Here is a 22,575-nt window from a genome sequence, read left to right as displayed (position 1 = left end):
GCGGTACTCAAGATCTCTCTTCCTTACCCAAAGGGTGTAAGGTTCCAAAGCAACACAATTCTTCGGACCAAGCTCATTCCTCCCTTTCCTATGAACCTTGCGCCAGGTGCGGACCATCCTATCCTTCAAGTTTTGGGGATCTTTACCCTCTTGAAAGAATAAGCCTTCCAACGAAATGTTGTTAGGTTTATCCTTTAAGGGGAACCCAAGCTGACGACGGGCCAAAGCAGGATTGTAGTTAATTCCACCACATGTACCAAGAAGAGGTACATTGGAGAACTCACCACAAGAATCAATAATCTGAACGCCATCATAAACACGATTATACCAAGAGATATCATCATTAGTGAGAGACATAAGTCTCGTGGACCACCGTAGACATCCCTTGTTCTCCATGAAGGCAAGCGTCTGAGGCAAGTGCGAAATAAACCACTTGTATAACAGAGGCAGACAACATACAATGAAACCACCCCCCTTTGCATTCCTCATATGCAAAGAGAAAAAAGTGTCAACCAACAACGTCAGAACGGGATTAAGAGAAGAGAAAATCCTAACAGCGTTCACATCCACGAAGTTGTCGATGTTGGGAAATAACACTAGCCCATAGATGAGGAGTACAAATATGGCTTCAAAAGCTTCCTTAATCATGGCCTTCCCAAACAAAGTAGCTTTGGCCATCAGAAAATTAGAAGGGAGACCTTGAATTCCACCTTTGGTAGTCATATTAGCGACAATGTCAGATACATCCACATGAAGCATGTCAGCAATCTCTTGAGAAGACGGAATCTTCTCTAAACCACTGAACGATAACTGGTCAAGAATAGGTATACCCACATGATAGGCATACTTCTCCAATGTAGGCAACAACTGGAAATCTGGAAAAGTGAAGCACCGATATAGAGGATCGTAGAACTGCACCGACACACTCATCAGACCTTCATCCACCTTAGTAGAAAGAATAAACAGAAGCTTCCCATGGCGAGCTTTGAATTCCAAGGGCTCTAATACATAAGATGCCAAACTCCTTAACTCTTTCAAGTCGGGTTGTCTGAAATTGTACTTCTTCATATTCCTTCTTTGCTTATCCATGTCTGAAAATTTGCGAATAAACCTCTTAAGTTCCTTATAAAAGCTTTATTGTTGATGACATGAATGCGAATGAATGCATGGATGCATGGATGCAACAAACACACTCAAGGATCAAGCAAGTCACACCACACAAAGGTCACAGAACGGCTCAAGTCATCGTCAATATCAATCATCCATTTTGGTGGATTATGGCTTACACCTTATCAACACCCAAGTTCCATTGATATTGAGGATATACGAGAACGAATCGACCGCGAATCAAGGGTTTGTTGTAAGTCACGAGCATGGAGTCTCGGTTAAGAACCACCCAATGGGAGTCTACTACAGTTTAAACCTGACAATCATGTTCTAAAAAGGTTCTCATAGTCCTCATCCCATCTTTCGGATATTATCGGGTAAAACGACTACTCGTCTTCCAAAAATATTCTCAAGAGGGACTCTTATCAGTGTAGTATCGCGTAACAATCGCCTCAAGTCTTACACTTGAATGACCTTCGCACTACGTCCTAAAATAGGCTAAGATGGGCTAGGTATCTAAGGTCCATGGCTTCTAGGGTTTATATTGGAAAGAGTAATGCCTAACCACGACTACTCGTGTGACATTATTGATCCCAACAAGACCTCCACCAAGTGAATGGACTTGCAAGTTAACTTGTTAAGGAATAAATCTACACAAGCTAACAAGACTATGTCATTCTCCTATCATAAGTGCACTCGAGTTCGGGTATAGAACTCATCTCACAAGAAACCGCCAAGCATACAAGCAATTAATATATCAAGCAATTCATACATTACAAACAATACATTCATCCCAAATTTGCACAAAAATATGCCACAAATAAATATAACCATACAACACTTACAAGCAAAAAGTAGGCTAAACCCACTAGGAAGAAGCTTGTCCCCAACAGAGTCGCCACTTTTCTGTAGCGGGGTTTTCGTTACCTTTAGGTTTATTGACTAAACCAAAAGTCAACATACAATTCGAGTCGCCACCACACTTTTATTTGTCCAAAGGAAAGGCTAAAAAGCGAACAAAAGCCAAGTAAGAAGTTTTTCAAATAAAAAACTAATAAAAATGTCAGAGATCTGGGTAAGGGGGTTGGTTATGAAATGGGAAGGTTTTACGCACCCAAAACATCCTTAGTACTCTAAGGGAACCCTTTTTGCAAATATGTGTTGTAGGTTGGTATTTGTGAAAATATTTGTACAAAAGATTGAAAGGATGAGAAAAGAATATATTATATTTACAAATTTTGTTGTTTGAATGGATGAACCCATTGCCTACGTACCATCACAAAGGAGGACTAAAACCTCGTAGTTCGGGGTAAAAATCTCAAAGATTGGTGAATTGATTTGACCAAAAGCCTTAAGGTCTTTTGTTATCAAAGGGAGAAAACTCAACCTAAACCAACAATCCACCATGTGAGGAAGACTTTAACATGCTAGTGAGAGGTTAACCCTATAATGAGCATGGAAGACTTATAATCCAACCACTAAGGATGAGGTGAGATTTACATCAACCACTATGATAACTCAAACCTATGACTAATATTATTGAAAAGATTTTAACAAAGTTGCCATTGGAACCACAAAACAACTTTAAGTGAGTTATATTTACAAGTTGGATTTATTTACAAAATGAAGTCAAAGTTGGATTAAGATTTATTTACAATGAGTATTGATGAAAATGGTTTTGAAAAGTCAAAGGCTTAAGGCCTAGGTTTCTAATTTGAAACAAATTCAAAGTTTTGAAAATGATTTTTGGCTTGGTTAGAGTGAGGAGAAGAAGAGAAGGGCTAGTCCTAAAGCATACAAAGATAAGAGGGGAAAGATAAACCCTTGGAGTTCCTTTTCTTGGAATCATAGAGATGATTCAAGATGCTCCTTTCCTTTGGACTTAACACACAAACAAGCAATCAAACAATTGAATTCAAGCTCCTAGGACCTCCATTTGTCTTGTCTCTTAACTTGGCTACTCATGACAATGGCCCTCTTTTCACAATCTCAAAGTGGGATCCCTATCACACAAAAGCAAACATCAAAAAGTTCACAACACAATAAGGGGAATGGACAAAGAATAAGTTTGGAGGAGGAGAAGTCCTTTGAGATCAACTTTGGATTTTAGCATTCTAAAGGCATGAGGCCTAGTTGCTCTTCAACAAGTTTTGCATTCTAAAGGCATGAGGCCTAGTTGCTCTTAAACTCCTTTAAGCATAGGTAAGTCCTAATTCTAAGTACTTTCTCCTTTTGCATTTGGTTCACACAAGACAAACACAAAGCAAACACAATATAGCAATATATTTATATACAATAATGAGCTCAAATGAGCAAAAGGAAAATGACATAAACATAAAATATATGCTCAAGTGAGCAAAGGGAAAATCAATATGAATAATGAGCAAGAAATAAATGGCATTAAAAGTAAATGACAAGAAATTAAATGCTCAAATTAAAGTTAGTAATTAGTGAGGTTATGTTAGCTTGTCATAAGACAATGTAGCGCTATGTTAAGCTATCGTAAGTGGACTAATGTAGTAGTCACACCTATCTGAGGCCGGTCAATAAGAATATAGGCAAATATCACAAGTTAGAGATCATGACTAGTAAGCCAAGCTCCATAAACTTGCCATGCCAAAACAAAAGGGGAAGGGCCTTGTATTGACTTTAGGTTATTTGCTTGACCAATAAGCAACCTATCTTTGACACAAAACAACTCACTTGATCATGGATCAAGTTGAGTTTGGTTTGGATCAAAGAAGGTTAAACCTCTCATTTGTCAAGACCAACCATAAGACTTTAACTCATTGGCCATTGATGGAAAGAAAGGGATGAAGATTAAAGGGATGGAGAACGAAGACCACAACCAAGTCCAATTGATCAAATGTGAATCAAATCATCATCAATCAACACCAAACAGAAGAGAAATGAAGATAACAAGTCAACAAGTCAACAATAATTTTTTTGGTATTTTTTGAATTAAAATAAAATGCAAATAAAAAATAAACAAATAAGGTCAAACCTCAAATTCAATTCAAATCAACTTCAAAGAGTCCAATTTAATTTTCTCATTAATTTTTGAAACCAGAAAGTAATTAAAAACAACAAAAAATAGAACCATATGAATTAAAATCTCAAATAATCTCAAACCAAATAAGAAATTGATGAGACTACTTTTCATTGACTTATCATGATCCATAGATGCTAGTGTCGCATCTCGAAAAATACGATTCTTCGCGATGGTCGCGGAAAAAATTAGTTCGAACAGAGTCGCCACCGAACTTTATTTATTCCAATGAAGGAATAGGAAAATATCGATAAAACCTTTAAGAAAAATAGAATAATGGTCGTCGCAACCATATTCGGGTTCGGGAGTCGATTACGCAAGGGGAAGGTATTAGCACCCCTCACGTTCGTTGTACTCAACGGGAACCTTTTAGTCTAATTTGCTATTTGAATGTTAGTTGACTGTTATTTGTTTGCTTCGAGTAATTAGAATTGATGATAGAGATGGATGAAGACCTCAGAAGGGGAAAGGGGAGGTTTTTTATTAGTGTGCTCGCCAAGATCTCGCAATCTCGTCCCTACGTATCCTTATGATGCAATAAGGAAATCAGAGCATTCGTAGTTCGGGGAACTACGGTTTTTGTTGGTGTCTTTTAATGAACGGCTGTGTAGATCGCGTCCTAAAGGCTAAACGCTGGCTTGTCTACTCTCGGCGGAGGCTTAAGCATTGGTTTGTGGTGCGCATTAGAAAGGATTAACAGTCTTCTTTTGAAAAGAATTTTTAAGTTGTTGGTCGCACGGGGGCGAGACATTAATTTGATTTGTTAAGGTGTTTTGAAGAATGACGAAAGATTGAGCAATATGGTGCACACCAATCGTCCAATTCTTTCGAGGAATAATAAGGCGAACGCCTTCTACTCCTTGTTCGTTCGATTATTTTGAAAGTTTTGTTTGTGGATGTTGAATATGCACGGTAGTGAGGCGTACGCCTCCTACTTGCTTATTCAGAGAATAATGAGGCGTACGTCACTTATTCCTTTATCCAAGTTTATTCAAAATGTATTAATCGAAATTCGATGATTCGTGCAATATGGCGAGCGCCAATTATTCAAATGATCAAGGAATGGTGAGGCGAACGCCTCCCATTCAATCGATTAAACTTTAAGTTATTCATTTTGCGAGATTTGGTTTTGATATGAAAAGGTGATTTGAGTTTATTCGATTGCAGTTTAATTTGATGACGAAGATTCGAGCAATGTGGCGTACGCCAATTATTCGAATAATCGAAAGATAGTGAGGCGAACGCCTCCTATCCTTAATTATCGGAAATTTAGAATTAAAAGATGTTGGAATTTGTAGTTGATTTAGAAAATGATTTGAAATGTTATAGTCTGATGTTTTAATCGGGCGACAAGAACTCGAGCAATATGGCGTACGCCAATCATTCGAGAAATTGAGAAATAGTGAAGATGATTTGTAATAAATAAAGTTTATAAAAAATATATTTTGAGTTTATGGCGTACGCTTCCTATATTTTTTTTCATCCCAAGTTTATAAAAAATATATTTTGAGTATTACCTTAATTTAAGAAGATGATTTGTATTTTGTATGATTATTAGGGTTTTAATTGAACGACAAAAACCCGAGTAATATGGCGTACGCCAATTATTCGAATAATCGAGAGATAATGAAGCGGATGATCACTATTCTCCTTTTCATTCAAAGATTAATTATTAAAATAAAGCTTTTAGAACTTATAATTAATTCGGGGAAGTGATTTTAATTTTATGGGGTTTTTAGGGTTTTAATTGAATGACGAAAATCCGAGCAATATGGCGTACACCAATTATACGAATAGTCGAGAGATAGTGAAGCGGAAGCTTACTATTCTCCTTTTCTTTCAAAATTAATTTAAATAATTTGGGAGAGTATATTAATTAAATATGTTGAATTTGAAATTTTTTAGAATTAATCTGATTCGAGAGAAATTACTTGGTGCTAGACCAAGGCTTAATTATTTTTACAATAAGGTATAATGATTTGGTATCGTTTGCCAATATTAACATCTAACTAATATTTTAATTGAAATATTCTAAAGAATATATAAAAATCTACACAAAATAAGGAAAAGTATTTAATTGGAAAATTAATCTATTTCTGACTATTATTATTAATGTCATCTTCTTGTTGGGAAGATTAAATAAGCATCTTAAAAAACAAATGAAGCAGGGTATGAATTCGAACTAGGGGGTTGTCTAATGAGTTTAGCAAGCCACAAGGGCCCATGAGTCCCAAGCGCTGTAGCTGCCCACCGGATTGGGTCGAAGGACCGGATCCAGTCCCACTAGAAAGACCTAGTTGAGGTAACGGACGAAAGGGATGGAGGCGAATGGCCTTAACCTCTCTCCTGACATCTGGCGGACATTACCCTCATGATTAAATGGGAATTTTATCAATTCATTGGGAAGATCAACAGCTGTCAATACTTATTACAAAAAATGAGTGCCTTTTCGCTCTGTAAGGCAAACGCACAGAGGAAGCACAGTCAACGAAGTTGCTTGTAATTTAAAATAAAATTAATCAAATAAGCAAGAAAAAAAATGTGAATGCCTCCTTGTCTCCTCCTATTTAAAAACTCTTTTCATTCTCTCTCTCTGCTTTTCATTTTCTCCTCCTATGTTCTAACACCAACATCACCATCGAATTAACCACGACGGTAGTAACAGGAATCCTCGACAACATTTATGTGTAGCCATGGTGGCACCGTCGTGAGCGCCCATAACTCAGAGAAAAATCCTAACCTTATCCAAACAAATACTTAAAAACCCAAATCTAGCCATGTAGTTTCCAAATCAAAAACGAAGGTCCAAAGAACCGAAGCCAGAAAACAACGAAAACAAAGGACCCAGATCAAAGAATAAACAAGCAAGAGACCTAAAATTTCAACTCCAAATTAAACTTAATACAACAGAAATCTCATGTAATAATCATGGGGGTTATGGTATATGAGGCGATACACACAAGGTGGTAGCATCAAATCAAACAGAGGGAAAGTTTAAATACCAAATCGGAGCTAGTCCGATGTTCAAACTCCGGCCAGGTTAGTTAAGCGAATCTTTTAGAACTTTCCGTGATCTTCTCTTCTTCCTTCTCTATTACTGATTTGGTGTGTCTTGGTTTGACAGTGGCTTAGCTCAGTTTTCTCAAAGTTCTAATGATGAACTCTGAGTAAACTTTGGAAGTATTTGAGCTTTGGTGATTGGGTGTGAGTGAAATTCCAGCAGAGTAACAGTGCGTGATCAGGTCTCCTTTATCCCAACGATGGAGGGTCTTTATATAGAGCTTTGGGGGTACGAGGTTTCTCACTCCTGAGCTGGCGGAAATTCCAAATAATTCCGTTAGAATCAAATCCCCTCTAGATTTTGGTGTGGTCCCAGGAATGAAGGTGGTGAAATTTGTTTCTATTTTGTCCATAGTGAGTGAGAACTCCTCTTCCGCGATTACGTGGCATTTACAAGAATTCCTTGATGACGCTATGTGGTAACCATTTATTTCAATTTTCACTGCGGTAATCCTTCTATTTTACTGGCGTATTTAACTCTTTGTGACGAGCACCCTTTTACTGGTGTAAATTTTGCAGTTTTCCCTTCTTGGTCTTCCACCAGTGGTTCATTACGACTTGTGCCTCACGCTCTCGGAATGGCTGGCCAGGTTATTCATACTATGGCAATAGAATTTGGTCATGTGCTTTGCCTACGTTCTGCTGCAAATTATGTTGATTTCTCGCTCCTTCTCACAACTTGTGGTTGTTTTTCAGGTTGGAACATCGTGTCGGTTTTGTTCCTAATGCGCATTGCCATAAGTTCTTTTCATGACAGAGATGCTGCCACACTATAGAGTTGTGTACACTCTGTAGGAATCATTTCTGCAGGTTGTGAGTTGGTTGTACCTCCCGTAACAGATAATTCCAAAACCTTGTATAGCTCCCCATTTCTCATTTACGCATTGCTCTATTGTCTATGATAATACACATCTCGTAGCAAGTTCATGATCATGGTAAGTCTTTGATGCAAGGTCTACTCGTGGTTGAACGCTTTGGCCTGCCGAGACCTGATGTAGTGGTGATGCTTGGTATAGCACACTGCCTTGGGATTGGTTGCGGACTTTAGATAGCAGACTTGAAAATTCATGGTAGGTATGCATTCCATTCATGAATATTGGTTTGTTTTGCGTTTGTGTTCATGTTTTACACCTGCCTTGACTCACACGATCTTGGTCTTATATGACAATATATTATCTCAAGCGTTTCACTTGTGGCATACATTTTGCAGCAGGGTTTTGATGGTCGTACCATGCTTGGTTCATCAACATTCATGGATTGGAGTATTCTTGGCAAGTCTGCAGGAATCACGGTAGCGGGATTAACTCATATGGTTGTTACACCAGTACATACGCATGTATTGGTTCTGCAGCAGGTCATGTGTTGGATTATGCAAGCATATGTTTGTACCGTAATACATTATGGTTTAGGTAATTCTAACTTGTATTCACGACTTTCATTTTGTGACTTTGTGGCAAACTTTCATGCAACGGCCTTCTCGCTTGTTTAGCACATTCTTATTCGTCACGTTTTAACAACGTATATCCATGCTGCTTTGTGCCGAATTTTGACTGAATAATTAAGTCCTGATGGTTGGTTTACTATGACTATTGCAGGTCTGTTTGATAATGCAGGACATTGGCCACAAGGTCTTACAGTTCCCAGTTGGTATACCACAGTCACCTCTTGTTCATAACCTTGGCTTGCAGCATTAGCTACTAGTGCGTGCGAAATGCTAAGATATGACTTCATCATGCCATTGATACTCAGTCTGGTGCGGTTTCTCGAAGGAACGTTGACAATGCATGGGTGATGCACACTTTATCATGTTGGTTCACAAGGTAAGCATAGCAATTTGCATTTCGTAATGACCTTGGACCTTGGCTTGTCTTGTATGTAGAATCTAAGACTTCAACATCACGGTCACAACCGGGTTTGCTTTCTGCAGTAGCTAACCTCTAGGCCGTTTGCATCTTTGTTTCGTATTTATGTGTTGCCTTTCAATTTCATGACGGTGTGTATTTTGCAATAGGTATTGCTGATTTTATCGACGTAGCCTATGTTATGACAGTTTTGGTACGGATGTGACATTCGGCTGGTGAATGTATTGTTGTTGACGCGTTAACGCATACAGCATGAGAGAATTCCCAGAGTACTTTCATCTATTATGGACCTATGCACTGTAACTTGTTCTTCAACTTGTTATTTCCGGTGTTGTTAGTATTGCAGGTTCATGGTTATCGAGACAAACTGACTTATGGAAGCATGGATAGTTGTGGACCAAGGTCTCTTCTTCACGCATCATTATGCTGTAACATGTCTGTACCTGTTTTAAGTCTGAAATATTTTATCTGCGGATCCAAACCTTGCGTATTTAGTGTTTCTGCAAGTTGTACTTTACTGATGTGACGATGATATTTAGTTCTGCGGAATTGTATCCGAGAGTGTGGCCTCTAGTATTTTTGGTTCATCCTCACAGCTATGCTGCTGTTTGCAGTTCGAGAGTTTGGATTTGAATGGTGCGGGCTGCCTGTTGGATCATCTTGTTGTAAAAATAATATCCCTGTCATGTAAAATGAATTACAGCTTGGAATATAGCATCTGTTAGTTATGGATCAACATTAAATGTGATTGATTTATAGATTTTGTAACAATAGAACTCAATTAGGCATTTGTTCTTTATGATTCTGATGCATCCATGGATAGTTTGTGACAAGAATTGATTGTAGCTCCCTTTATTATGGAAAGTTCACGGTACAGGGCTCATGTTGGCGACACATTACGCGGCATGATTATCACTCACACCTTGGTCTGTTTGTCTTATTGCTAGTGTTTATGGCAGGATGGTTCAAACGGTCATGTTATCAAGGTTGGAAAAAACGTCCACACACCAATGGCCCGTCCAAAGATCAAAGTGAAACTTTCAGAGGTGATTAGAATTAGGATGGGTAACTTGGGATAGAGATGGGTTGTATTCTTTATCAATAATACCGAACTCCGTAGTTTTGTTTCAAATAATGCACTTTGGTGGATTGTAATGATGTTTGTTTATTTGAATGAAGTTCTACTGGTTTTTTTATTTAGATCTTGATAACTTTGCCACATTATAAACCATTGTACGTAGAGGGATCGTAATAAACATGGGAATGGCTTGACATGAGATTTGTAAAGGACCAAAAATGATGCGCTCACACACCAAACAAAACACTTAGACAAATTAATTTACAACTCGTACTTATGGACCAATGCACCATTTGAACTCAATGATGCGTAAATTCTCCTGGGTATTTTGTGAATGAAGTGTGTGACGATATGCGGTGAGGCTATAACATGACAGGAGAGGATGTCCCACAAGACTCTAAGTCTTGTGCCATGTTCATCATAGAACTTTAAAGGATGCTAGATTCCTATATATGGCTTGTCCCAAGTCCATTACAAAGAGATGTGGAAATCAAGGTTTGATAGTTAAAAACAAATATGTCGTGGTATCCGTGAGAAAAATAAAACCGGGACAAATTTGGGGTATGACAACTAGGAAAATATTTTTGGATTCTCTAAAAGTCAGAAAGCATTTTAAAATGAATTAAAACTATTAAAAATCAAATAATCCATGAAAAATATCAAATGAAGTCACAAAAATAATTAAAAATTGAAATATGAAACTATATTTTTCAAGTGGAGTTGGTCTCATATTTTTATGACTTCAAATGAATTTTTTATGAATTTTAAAAAATCAAATGAATTAACTGAAAATAAAAGAAAATAGAATAAATGGAAAAAACCAGCGCCACAGGATGAAGCTCATTAATTGACGTGGCATGGATAGATGGTTCAGATCATGAGGAAAACGGTATGCACGAGTCAAACGCGCCACATAAGGTATTAAATGAAGTATTCCAAATGAATGATCAAGATTAAAACGTGGCATCCAAATCCAATGGCCAGGAAGCAAGACACGTTGTGGTGGTGGTGGAAACCACCGTCTTCTCCGGCGAGTCAACAGAATCCGGCCACCAGTTGCAGAGAATTTTTTTTCCATGAAAATGGAAAACAAGGACATGGAAATGAAGCTTGTGTGATGGAGATCGTCACTGTACCATTGGATCTTCCTCACTCTTCCTATATTGAGAGAAACGTGAGGAAGAAGATCATGGTGTTCAAACTATAAGCTCATGAAATGGTGAATTGAAAGCACCAATGGCTTGCCTCAAGTGTGAGGACTTCAGAAAACCACACAAACACAAGAATGCTACATTGAATTGAAAGTTCTAGATCCAAAAAGTTTTAATGTATACCTCTGAATTGAAGCACTCCAGGCCATGAGTCCTTCAAGTTTCTTGCTCCTCTTTGATCTATGGATGTAGAGGAAGTGAAAGGCTAAGGAATTAAGCTTTGAAGATCAACTAAAATTTCAAGCTCGAAAGTGAGAAATTTTTTGAACAAATTCCTTTGGTATGGCTATGGTTTCAATGCTGCAGCAATTCAGATCTCCAAAAGGTTGATGAATGAATGAGAGGGAACCTCTATTTATAGCTGAAAGTCTCAAATGATCACACTTCTTTCATGTGCATGGCAAATTGAAAATGCATTGCATGGGCCTGTACAGGCGTGTGGAAGGCCCAATGATGGTTGCAAAATCTATATGAGATCATGTAGAGAGCAAATGGTCGTGTGCATTGGACTGAACAAGCTTGCATACTCAAGTTTCATCATAAAATACCAAAATGCACATAAATGAAGATAATTTCGAAAATCGCAAATGGTAGCTCCAAATGAGTAATGTGAGTAATGGTTAGAAAGCTCTTGAAATAAGGAACAAAAGTAATGTTGGGAAAAAATTCATTTGGAATGTGAAAATTAATGAAAATTGGCCTAAAAAATCCAACTACGAAACATGTTTAAGTCACATTTGAAAAAATTTCACCAAAAGCAAGCCTAATCAAACCCCTCTGTTTTCATGATGCAAGCTTCAAATGGAAAATCCTCCAACATAAAAGTTGTAGATATTTTCAAGATTATCAATTTATACTCAAAGTCTTAATCATTTGGATTTTCTATGACAAAGTTATGGGCATTTGAAGTTGGGTACCTTTTCAAATTCAATGAATTAGGTCCAAGATGACCTATAATGTTTTGTATTATCACATGTATTTATTTTAGGATTATGAAATTTCGTCCAACATAACATTTGAATTAGACATCTCAAGATTTCCAATTCATTTTGTATCACCTCAAAATCATAAAAATTAAGGAAGTTATGTCCTTGGTAAGTTGACCCAAAATTAGGGTTTTAGTCAAAATGACCTATAATGTTTTGAAATTAATGATGATCTTCCAAGTTTCAAATGGACTTTTGATGAAAATGAAAGTTGTTCATATGGTTCTCAAGAACATTTTGTATTTTGGGGTCATCTTCATTTGATAAACACATCAAAAGTTATATCTCAATGGACCTCAGTTTAGTCAAATGACTTGACTGGTCAACTTTTCAAAGCCAAACTTCCAATCTTGATGAATAAATGATTGAGGGGCCTCAAATAGGCTCACATATGCATAAAATAATGAATTAAATAACTTACCTTTATTAAATTTGATCAGAGGTTGAGGTTGCTTCATGGGCAAGGCACAGTTAAAGCACAATGAAATTAGGGTTTCCTTGGGAAACAATCCTTAAGCCCTTTGGGTTATTTTGACCAAATTGGAAAATTGAGATACTTGGGAAACATATATAATTATTAGGAGCTTTGTGGACCATTGTCATGCTTTTCCTCATCTTCATCTAGTCATTTCATTGGGCTTAGGAGCCTCCTAGGAGCATTGGAGCACATGATCACTTGAGCTTCAAAACAAAAAGAGTTAGTGACATATTTTTATGCTTTTGGTTAGTAATCAAAATGAGAGAAGCAATAATGTACAATACAAGCATGCTTGGTGGTCTCAAACCACTCACACAAGTCCCAACCCTAGGGTTAAGGAGCCAAACATGCTATGATCCTTGAGGCAATGCACTTGTGCAATAACATGATACCATGAGGGATCTTAGGGTCAAAATTAGGGTCTTACAAAAGGTATCCCCTATTTTATTCTCCTCCAATCCTTGCTCAGGCAACTTCTCAGGGTGTTCAACTTCTCAATCATCAAGCTAATCTTCAGACTGCTAATCAGATTACTTTTAATCCATATCAGAATAGACAAGCAGACTATCGGTTGCTAGATGAGAGGATTAGAGTTATTGAAGGTTTCTATGCTTATGGCATGGATTCTAAGGACCTGTGCTTAGTTCATAACGTGGTACTTCCTCCTAAGTTCAAAGCTCCGGACCTACCAAAATACAAGGGTTTAAGCTGTCTGATAAGCCATGTCAATATGTATTGTAGGAAGATGGCATCCTACATTAATAATGATGAGCTCCTTATCCATTGCTTCCAAGACTACTTATCTGGGGAATTCTTAGACTTGTACATGAGCTTAGAACGCAATAAAATCAGATCTTGGAAGGACATGTCTGAAGCCTTTCTCAAGCAATACAAATATAACCTGAACATGTCTCCCACCAGGTTACAACTGCAAAATCAAGCCTACAAGAGCAGTGAGACATTCAAAGAATACGCTCAGAGGTGGCGTGAAATGACTTCTAGAGTTAGACTTGCATTGACAAATGTTGAATTGGTTGATATTTTCATGAGCACACCCTAAGGTATATACTATGAGAAGATAGTTGGTAACTCTTCGTCCAACTTTTCTGACATAGTAACCATTGGAGAACGCATTAAGAACGAGCTGAAAACAGGAAAAATTGCTAGTGTTGATAACCAGACAGTGGTTAAGAAATCTCAGGGTTTTCCTAAGAAGAAAGAGGCCTAGGCAAGTGTTGTGATAGCAATTGTCTACCCTCAAGTTTAAGAACCTATGGCTCATGTGCCATACTACCCTTATCTGTATATTGTCGCTGCTCAATATCAGCAACCTACATACCAACCTCAATATTAGCAACCTCCACAGGCTCCAGTTTTTCAAAATCAATGACCTCCGCAAGATTACAGAAACCAGAGTTAGAGCCAAGGAAGACATTCTGATAAGAAGCGCCCCCAGCGTGACTAGGTCCATGTATCGTATACTCAGTTTCTACCGTATCTTGTTCAACAAGGGGCGATTGTGCAAAAAGAAATACCGCCAGTTGTTTACCCATATGGCCCAAAGTATAATCCTAATGCTTCTTGTGCATTTCATGCCAACTATATAGGGAACTCAACCAAAGATAATGGGATGTTCAAGACCAGGGTTCAAAAGTTGATTGACCAGAAGGTCTTGTCTTTCTCTGAGGCAGGGCCAATGTCATAACCAATCCATTGCCAGATCACTGTGGATAAGTTGTGAATGCAGTTAGTGGTAAAGATTGCTCAGATTCAGTTGCCTCTTCAGAGGAGTATCAAAGCTAGCAATATCATATTGTTCAATCATGTCTCATTTGTAATATTTTCTTGTTTGTTAATTGTTGTTCATTTGTAAAACTTGTCTAGTTTTCAGATGATAATAATAAAGAAATAAGCGTGCATGTTTTGTTTAAATCCATTCGTGTTCACTCATATTTTATTTATCAGTATCAAACTGTTGCTCAAGCAAGATCAAAAGAGAATGATGCAATTAAAATGCACAAGATCATTATTCGTTTGCTTTTGAATAAAATCGTGTTGATGATGTAAGAATTATTCAATCCCTAAACGTCAGAGTAAGGAAGATAATCCCTAGTCAACCCTTTGGGCCTTGAAGTAGGAGTTTTCTTTCTTAACACATAAAACCCTCATGTCTTAACCCAGGGCAGGGTAGTCTTCAGTTAGTTTGACCTTGGTTTAATACTCAGAAGGATAGTATCCCATCAAGTGATCAATCATATCATATCCCTCTCAAGAGGATGGAATCACAAATTCAAAATGGTTACCCCTTACCCACAAAAGGAGTGAGATAATTACGAACCTTGCAACAAATCAAACAAGCAGATGTCATAGGATTTTCTTCAATACAAAAAGAAAAGATGAAACAAAAAAATAAAAATAAAATAAAAAGCCCGCTAAGTCAAAAGCTTGAAAACAAGATCGACTTAGGCAAAAGTTAGGTCATCCCGATGGGCTGCATACCCAAAGGATCATCCTAGGTAAAAATAAGGGAAAGTAAAACAAAAGAAACAAGAGGACCAATATCAATATCCTCAGCAAGAGCAAATTCATCTGACTGCAAACAAAAGCAGAAGGGGAGTGATTTTCGCTCCAAACTCTCATACGTTCCATAACCACCATTACTGATATTCCAAATCCTTTTCTGAAAGATGGACGCTTGTTTTAAGCTAACTGGTCGTAGGAATAGAGAACATCATGAAGAATGGGTGGGTTAGAATAGGTTTTGAGCCTTATATCCTTTATTTCTGAAACAGTGATCCAGGCCACATTACAACCCTCAAAAGACCTAATTGAAGCAGGGTTTATTTCTAAAGCATACTATGGTAAGATCGCGTCAAGTTGACTCCTAAAGATTTTCTTATCATTGGTATTAATACTGATATGGAATTCTAATTAGTGATTCGTTCACTATATGTCATAATCTTAGTGAACACACTTGAGTTTCAAAACTTGCATGAGCATGACATTACAATTATCATTTTTTTAAAATGAGCATTTTTACTTGCAGACAGTCACTTGACATCAAGAAAGCCTACATAATGGGAAGATTGGACAATTTTTTGATATCTCATAGCTCATATATTTTCAAGAGTCAGTTAATCAAAGGCAACCACATCGAGATTCTACAAATCTCTCTGAATCATCTGGATAGGGGAAAAGTTACTTTGAGGCTCATATTACGGTAGGCTACCTCAAGAGGACGAGAAGTCAATCAGTCCCAGGGATGGTGAATCAAGAGAATATAGTTTCGAGAAGTTGGGGAAAGCCAGCTTGAAATCTTCCGATGATGAGACCACTCCATAACTTGTAACCGGGGCAATTTGTGTAGATACCCATTATATTAGGGCAGAGACAGGCTACGCGGGTACCAACTCTCTCCATATTTCAGATCAAGTCCAGGGGTGACAACAACTGTCCAACTTGAAGTAAGTGTCAAAGAATCACGTCTACATGACCATTATCCTAGCCCAAAGTTCCCACCCCCTCTATATAAGCATCTGGCTTAACCATTGCATAAATCATCATCATGTATTAATCACGTCACTTTACTTATGCATACTATTCGTCTAACATAGCATGAAGCCGTGTGTGCAAATCAGAGGAATTAAAGCCCAATATTTTATTGGAACCTTCAAATCCCAAACTTGACTGGTACCTTTTAAAACCAACTGGTTTGACACTCCCTTCAAAATCCAACTTGCTTGGCATCTTTTAAAGCCAAGCTTGCTCGGTATCTTTTTCCAACCTTTAGGGTTGACGATCTTTTGTTTCCAACCTTTAGGGTTTATGATCTTTTTTCAACCTTTAAGGTTGATAACCTCTTTTTCCAACCTCTAGGGGTTGATGAATCTTTTTTCAACCTTCGTGATTGGTGAACCGTTTTTCAATCTTCAGGATTGATAAACCTTTTTCCAACCTTTAGGGTTCATGATCCTTTGTTTCCAACCTTCGTGGTTGTTGAATCTTTTTCCAACCTTTAGGGTTGATGATCCTTTGTTTCCAATCTTCGTGGTTGTTGAATCTTTGTCCATCCTTCACGGTTGATGAACTTTTTTCAATCTACATGATTGATAGACTTTTTCCCAACCTTTAGGATTAATGACATTTCTTATTTTTCAAACCTCTTTGGGTCACTTTGTTCCAGTTTTTGAGCTCATGATTTATTTTTGAAAGAAAAGATTCAATTGAAACCTCTTGTCTGCAAAGGTGTTTTGGAACTTTCATGTTTAACTTATGGGCTCTTTGTCTCTATACCAGGCCCATAACCTATCTCCACTAGTTTCTACTCAACATACATAACTTCATGCGTCATAAAAAATATAACATACATATAGCATGCACATCATGAATCTCCTTTGCGGTTGGTATATTTCTCCATGGAATATTTCTACCATTCCATATTCCATATACTTACCTATATCACCTTATAACCATTCGCAACGGGCAATTTTTTGGATACTTTGGTATTTAATCCTCTTCTACCTTGAATAGCCGAGAAGCTTTCGCAATTCGCCTATTCAGGTTTAAGTTGATTAAATAGGGGCAGTAGTTGTACCCCAAAATTTTCCCTTCCCTTTTCATATTTTATCCAACCTATGACTTGAGATTCATCTGTATTCATCCATGTGCATCATGCATTCATTCTCCCAAACATCATAGATTCCAAGCTTGTGAACAACATAATTTGATCTTGTTTGACCTTGGGAGATAACACCTTGATCTTTCATGCCTAAACCTTAAATATGCTTGGCTTTTGTCCCGAGTGAACCTTGTGATCCATAAAACCCTAATTATGGATTCCCATTGTGGATGATTCATTTGTTGGCCTTGCTTTGGGCTCAAAATCCTAATTAGGGAAGGATGATACTATGGTGCCATGTGGCTTGATTTATCATCGTAGTCTTGGTATAAACCATAACTCATCCATCATATGCATGCTTACATGTTTGATGTTTCACCTAATTCAAACATTGCATATGCCTTTGATTTAAGTCTTTTGGTATTGGCTGAAGCACTGATCCATATGTCCTGATTCATTGTGGCTTAAACAATAATTTGTGTTTCATGTGAACCATGCCCTGATTGCATTGCATATGAAAAATCCTAACTTATGCCTCACAGTTGACTTTGGTCAACTATTGACTTTTTGGTCAAACTAGTTGACCAAAGTCAAACATCAAATTCAGAGGCCCATATGACATTGATCATTTACATTTGATTCTAATTATGCCTTGGATTTTCTTAACTATTGATTTTTAATTGATGCATCCAAATTTAATCAATTTTCGATTTATTTCCATTTCAAATTATGTGCCATAACATTTTCAAGACACCATTCATTAAGTCCTTACAAATCATTCAAAATTCCATTCAATGTCATTCAAACACCATATCTTTTCATTCAAATCTTTCCATAAAATCCATTCGTACATAATTTTCCATTATTATTTAATAGACATTCAATTTTCCAAATATTTTTCATTGCATTCAATGTATACTTTCAATTCTTTCCATTCATTCAATTAACATTTCATATGACATTTAAACATTGTACTCAATCATTCAAATTATCATTTCACATTCAAATTACAATACAATTCACAAATTATTACAAAAATTACAATTTCTACTAATGCACAATTTAAATTCTATCACAAATGCATACAAGCATAGTCCTATATCATTACATTAGCCTTGGATTGGGATGACTATAATTTTAGGCTTGATTGCCTCCACCTAAAACACCATAGAGAAAACCATTCATTTAGGATCAATTTACAACTTCAAAATTAACCACATAAGCATACATCACAATCCTTAACAATTATCAAAATCCAAGCTAACACATATACATTAGCATTCCCAATTAAATACTAACTTCCAATCATATTTTCATTTTGCAAATCCCATTTAATTACAACTATCTTACCATTAAAACAATTACAAAACCTGTAATTTCTATTACCACACGATTCAGTTTTTAAGACATTTCCAAAAACAATCACCAAACCAAGTCATTGACATTTCATACTAAACCATTTAGCATTTCATAAATCATTCAAATTCCAACATCTTTACTCACATTTTAAATTCAAAGTGCAACATTCATCTTCAAATCAAACCAAACATAAGCCAACTTTTCCAACATTTTAATTACAATTCAATTTTCAAATTACAATTCAATTCCAATTCAAATTACATATGCACTTCAATTCAATTTCAATTCAAATTTCAAATTCACATTCCATTTAAGTTAATCCAACATTTCAATTTACCTACAGTTTTTCACATTTTTGCATTCAAGTTATAACTCAATGGCTTGAATTAACTAACTTCTAATTTTATTTGTTTTTTGCTAAAACTAATTAAATACTAACTTCCAATTAAATACTAACTTCCAAGCCATTCCATACATATTTTAAGTATTTCCCCCATGATACAACCATTCCAGGATATATAGTCAATCCACATTCCATACTGATCAATTCCATGACAATTCATTGAATCGAAGGATTAACAATCAAGCATCCGATATGTTTTTAACGGCTCAACTAACTTCCCAAGAGGCAAAGTGAAATTTATAATGGAAAGGTTTAGAATCAATACTAACATGTAGAACTTTTCCAATAGAGTAAAAAACAAGATTGCTTCATAAATAACACTGAACCTGCAAAACAATTTGAACTCACCGTTAAATTCTCTTAACCAACCACTAACAGATTGAAACTGATAATTAGTAAATTAACAAGTGTTCACAAAATCCAATTTCAAAGTTGATGACTGAGTCCTACTGTAAACTCACAAACGCAGGCCATTCCAAACCAATTTGGTTTTTCACTCATTGAGCTGCACTAATCGAATTTACAGTGCTAGCTAACTTAACTATTTTGTTCAAACCTAACAACTTTTAAACTAACTACTAACCAAATTTTAGTTTAACAGTAAATGTTCCAACTCAGTATTAGATTCTAATTCTTCACAATTAATCCCATTTTTCACAAAAACTCAGCAAATTGTTTAACATTCTAACATTCAGTGTTTTTCTAACAGCATCCTTCTAACAGATCCAGTCTTAACTAATTAACAAAGGTAACAGTTTAAAACTAAATCTATAGCTAACAAACACAACTAACAAAAATTTAATTTACATTCTAACCTACAACCTGCACATTTGAAATAACAGCTACACTAACTCAACTGCATAACTAATAGCACAATTGAATTTCAAAAGGGGCAAATGCATTACAGAAGCAGGAATTGATTTCATTAAAAGTTATTTTGAAATTTCATTCCTATTTCAATTTCTAACTAATTTTTTCATTTCTAACTAACAGATGAATTACATACATTTCAATCAAAATTTCACTTGAATCTCTAACCAAATCCTGCATTTGTAACTGACAAATCCATTTCATCTGAATTTCGTATCAATTTCAAGGACATTTCTAACCAATTCCAAATTCTATATAAGTCATACCTTAATGTAGAATTGGATCTTCTTCAAGGAGTCTTCAAAACTTCCCGCTTCAAAATTCACTCTGCACTTTCGGTTCTTCATTCATTCCAAACTCTCTCATAAGCATAACCGAGCGACACTCACAACACGCATATGGATATGACAACCACAACTACATAAGAAGAAGTAGAGTGAGCGAGGAAGAAGAAGAAGCGCTCAGAATAAAGAAGAAGAATTGGAGAAGAAGAAGAGGAGCAGGGGAGAAGAGAGAAAGCAAATAACGGCATAGGAAAGAGAAAGAATTCGCACCTGGTTGCAACCGGAGATTCGATTCGGTAAGTTCTTCATTTCGCCCTCGACGCCGTTTCTTCTGTATGTAGCATACGGTAGCAGAGATGTGAGGACGCACAATCCGCGACGTCGATGTTGTGGGGGATTCCGTACACGAAGTATCCTTGGTTCCCAAACGAAGCTAGACGCCACGACGAGATCGAACGCATTGATGCAGTCCGCGTAAACAAGGCCCGACGGTGAACTATGGTGGGGATGCAATGATGTGGACGTCAGAGGCAAGCGGGATCGGCGACGGAATCACGGAAATTGTAGAATCCTCTTCAAAGGGGATTTTCGTGTTCTTTCGCGTTGGTTCCTTTTGATTCATCAATGTTTGGCTGCAATGTTCAATTCTCGTTGGACAAAAGCTTGCTTCCATCTTCAGGTCTGATTGGAGGCTTTGGACCAAGGTCCAAGTGGACTTGGTTCCTGCATACCCCAGGGTTCAACGCACCCACTTCTGATTAATAAAGTGTTGGGTCTTGCTTCCCAGGCCCAACTATTTTTTGTTGTTGTTCTATCATCCTGAATTCGGGCCTACACCCCCTTGTATTCATCAATTAGGGCCAGGTTCTTCCTTTTTATCATTTTAATGTTTATTTTGTTATATTGTTTTTAAGATTTAATTAATTGCATTAGTTTAATTGGGTGAGAATTAGGAATCAATCCATGTCAATTTCTTTCGAATCAGGTGCAAAACTAGTCAAGGTTGATTAGGTTAATTAGAGTTCTATTAATTTAATTAGGTTTTGCTCTTGGAAATAAATATTAATTAGATTTTAGATTTTAATTAATTTTAGAATAAGTAGTACACTTAGGTTTTTTTCATAGTTAGATAATTAGGATTACTAGTTTCGATTAATATCGTTTTAGAGAATTATTCTCCTAATTAATCCATTTAGGCATATTAACCATTTTGTCCTTAGGGCTTAAAATCTTGATTTTTAATACAAGTTCCCTTTGTTTAGGGCCTTAATTAGAATTGTCTGATTTTATTTAGATGATTAATTCAATAGGTTAGTATTGTACATAGTTCAACTATTCATTTCAATCTCACTGATTAGTGTTGACCAAAGGTTGTTTTGGTCAATCAAATCCTTTGTATGGTGTTGTAAGCCCCAAGCCTATTCAAGTGATCAAAAGACCCCTGATCACTTGATATGGCAAGTTCATTATGCTCAAGCTATTTTGGAAATGTTGAATCTAAGTAGCTTAACACCTCAGGGGTCAAATGCAAGATTAAGACTTCAAGTCAACATCAGTCAAGCATAGCTAGCAAAGTGGACTACTTCTCAAGCACAACAAAGGTATTAAAACTTGACAAGTGTGATTCAAACTGTAAGCCATAAGCCTTAAGTAATGATGAATGATGAGACATAGTTTCTCCTACCCTTGTCTAGAATGGCTTTGCGTACGGGGCGTAGGCCCTAGCTATTCAAAGCATTCACCCTTATTCATAGATTTTAGCATAACTCGAATCAAACAATTGTCAAGTCTTCTCAACATAACAAACAACATGGCATCATCAAGATTAATAACAAAAGCCTCTAACAACACTTGTCAATCATGATAAGGGTTACATGTTATGAGCCTTAAGTAATGAGGAATGATGAGACGAAGTTTCTCATACCCTTGTCTAGAGTGACTTTGCATACGGCGTATGCCCTAGCTATTCAAAGCATTCGCCCTTGTTCATAGACTTTAGTACGATTTGAATCATGCAACATGCAAGTCTTCAAGCAAGCATTATCATTCAACACTTCAACAAGTGAAGCACCATTGCACTTCAATCATTTCTCCTCTAGTGGATCCTTAATCATACTCTTTCGATCATGCCCTTTGTGATCAAGTATTTGAATCCTAATCAATCAACCCAATTATTGTTTGCCTTGTTATTCCTCTTGTGTTTTGGAAAA

The 22,575-nt window shown here is 36.7% G+C and overlaps 1 long non-coding RNA gene across 1 annotated transcript; it reads right to left on the bottom strand.

Annotated features, from left to right (window-relative positions):
• Positions 1-18,418: 18,418 nt before the first annotated feature.
• Positions 18,419-21,107, bottom strand: LOC127096817 (uncharacterized). The gene is made up of 4 exons (XR_007792838.1): positions 20,636-21,107; positions 20,348-20,498; positions 19,481-19,537; positions 18,419-18,606 (listed from the first exon to the last, which is right to left on the bottom strand). It is a non-coding gene; the product is annotated as an uncharacterized LOC127096817 (long non-coding RNA).
• Between the last annotated feature and the right edge of the window lie 1,468 nt (positions 21,108-22,575).

The sequence above is a fragment of the Lathyrus oleraceus genome, chromosome 6 (assembly GCF_024323335.1).
Source record: "Lathyrus oleraceus cultivar Zhongwan6 chromosome 6, CAAS_Psat_ZW6_1.0, whole genome shotgun sequence".
Classification (NCBI taxonomy): Eukaryota; Viridiplantae; Streptophyta; class Magnoliopsida; order Fabales; family Fabaceae; genus Lathyrus; species Lathyrus oleraceus.
Note: the sequence above shows the minus strand (reverse complement) of the source record. Positions and strands in the feature narration are given on the sequence as shown.